The sequence below is a fragment of the Meriones unguiculatus genome, chromosome X, assembly GCF_030254825.1.
Source record: "Meriones unguiculatus strain TT.TT164.6M chromosome X, Bangor_MerUng_6.1, whole genome shotgun sequence".
NCBI classification, from domain to species: domain Eukaryota; kingdom Metazoa; phylum Chordata; class Mammalia; order Rodentia; family Muridae; genus Meriones; species Meriones unguiculatus.
Window position 1 is genome coordinate 31,462,775 of NC_083369.1, and position 2,739 is coordinate 31,465,513.

A 2,739-nucleotide genomic window follows, 5' to 3' on the forward strand; every position below is an offset into this window, starting at 1 on the left:
AATGATCCTGATGACTTAACCTATCAAACCCAATCAACAAGCCTCTTGTTCACAGATGATGACAAAGGGGAATTTGAACTTTTCCAGGGACAAAATGACTGCCTTTTCCCTCCACCCTTCTGGGTATGCAAAGCTACAAAATAACTGAGAATGACTATGGAAAGATATTCCTGAACATCAATTTTAAAACATCTATGATATCCACATTCATTTTTTTAAGGTGAGAAGATTGTTTTATTTTATGAGACATCTCACATAGCTCAGGAGGGCCTCCACTTTGCTGGAAAGCAGAGGGTGGCATTCAACTTCTGATATTTTTTTCTTTTTTTAATTTATTTACTTTTTATTAATTACAGTTTGTATGTACTTTGTATCGAAGCTGTAGCCCCCTCTCTTGTCCCCTCCCAACCCTAATCTCCCTCCCTCTTCTCCTTCCATGCCCCTCTCCAAGTCCACTGATAGGGAAGTTCCTCCTCCCCTTCCTCTGACCTTAACCTACCAGGTCTCATCAGGATTGGCTGCATGGTCTTCCTCTGTGGCCTGCTAAGGCTGCAGCCCCCTCAGGGGGAGGTGATCAAAGAGTCAGCCACTGATTTCATGTCAGAGACCGTCCCTGTTCCCATTACTAGGGAGCCCATTTGGAGACTCAGTTGCCATGGGCTACATCTGTGCAGGTTATCTCTATGCATAGTCCTTGGCTAGAATATCAGTCTCAAAATAAACACCTGTGCCCAGATTTTTTTTTTGTTCTGTTGCTCTCCTTGTGGAGCTCCTGTCTTCTCCAGGTTTTTCTATCTGCCCCTTCTTTCATAAGATTCCCTGCACTCTGCCCAACATTTGGCTATGAGTTTCAGCATCTTCTTTGATACCCTGCTGGGTAGAATCCTTCAGAGGTCCTCTATGGTAGGCAATATGTGTTTTCCCTCTTCTGATGTCTTTCTTGTCTGCCTTTCTGAGTGAGGATTGATCATCTTACCCAGGGTTCTCCTTCTTGATTAGCTTCTTTAGGTGTACAGATTTTAGTATGTTTATCCTATATTATAAGTTTAATATCCACCTATAGTGACTATATACCATGTATGTCTTTCTGCTTCTCAGATAAATCACTCAGGATGATCTTTTCCAGTTCCCACCATTTGCCTACAAATTTCATAATTGCCTTGTTTTTAATTGCTGAGTAGTATTCCATTGTGTAAATGTATCACAATTTCCGTATCCATTCCTCAGCTGAGGGACACCTGGGTTGTTTCCAGATTCTGTTTCTATGCCAGTACCATGCAGTATTCATTACTGTTGCTCTGCAGTAAAGTTTGAGATCAAGGATGGAGATACCTCCAAATAATCTGTTGTTATACAGGATTGTTTTAGCAATTCTGGGTTTTTTGTTTTTCAATATGAAATCAAGAATTGTTCTTTCAAGTTCTGTAAACAATTGTCAACTTTGATAGTCTTGTCTCCATCTCCATGGTGCTGTGCCACCATACCCTTGTTTGTCGCTATGATTTGGGATACAGCCCATGATTTCCTGAATACTGGTCAAGTATCATAAGAATCTACTCCCACAGGCCCTAAAGATAAATTTATCCATCTTCTTGATACTTTAATTTTGCTGGAAACAAATTTTATTTCAAACAACAGTCAAACAGAAACAGAATAAGTGAACTTACCTCAAAAACAGCATGAACATGGTCAAATGACTGGAGGAAGACCCGATGGCATTGGGGACATACCAGTCCAGTCCACTTGAGGCTTCATGACAGGCTGAGCTTGTCAAAGAAGTTCTCAGCCAAGTTCTGCTCCAGAGCCCCCATCTGATGCAGGTTTGCCCAGTAGTCGCACATCTCCTTCAGAACTTGGACCTGCGCATCCAGACAGTGTTGCTCCAGGAAATGGCGGAGGTGGGCATCGTCTTCTGCCTTGACCAATTCCTGCAGGTTCAGCAGGCTCTTGTGGATGACCTTCTCCAAGTGCAAGGCGCACTCCATGGCCTAAACGGCCCTGTGCCAACGGCCCTGTGCCTTCTGGTCTCCCGATGTCATGAGAGACAACGTGGACTCCACGTTCATTCTGAAGGTACAGGAACATCTCGGCACCAGCCTTGCAGTTGTGTGACTTGCTCAAGAAGAAGTGCTTTAAGTTCCCCAGGGCCACATCATCACGGTCAAAATAGAAGGCTCGTACACATTTGAGGCATAGAGCTGCGGCTGGATATGGGCGTTGACTGTGTCCTCACAGTCGAGGACAGAGTTCTGAGAGGATGCTTCAGCCATGGCGAGAACTTGAACACCAAGACAGTCTCAGCAGGTCTCCCACCTGCTCAGAGTAGCAGGGTGAGTCAAAAGGGCACAGACCCATTCTCCTGAAGTCCCTCAGAAGAGAAGAAGACAAGAACACAGCCGGTAGGTCTCAGACGACACTCAGAAATGAGTGTTGGTTTCTAATGATGACGTCATATCAGCACCAGGAAGTAGATTCGGAAGGGGGCAGGTCAGGAATGTTGATATTCATAGCAACGGGGCCTAGCAACGAGGCCTACTGGGCACTGATGAACCTACAAAGTGTGTTTTAAAGCACTCTATGAATAAACCCCAAAGTTTTAGACTAAATCCTCTGGATGCTTTATAAAACAATTTCTCTGAATATCTTCACAATGTTATTTTGCTCAACATTCTGCTGTTAGCTTATTCCCTCTCCCCACCATCCCCCGAGACAGGGTTTCTTTGTGCAGCCCTGGCAGTC

The 2,739-nt window shown here is 44.3% G+C and overlaps 1 pseudogene; it reads right to left on the reverse strand.

Moving 5' to 3' along the window:
- Window positions 1-1,751: 1,751 nt before the first annotated feature.
- LOC110542426 (ferritin heavy polypeptide-like 17E) lies at window positions 1,752-2,270 on the reverse strand (annotated as a pseudogene).
- Window positions 2,271-2,739: the final 469 nt, after the last annotated feature.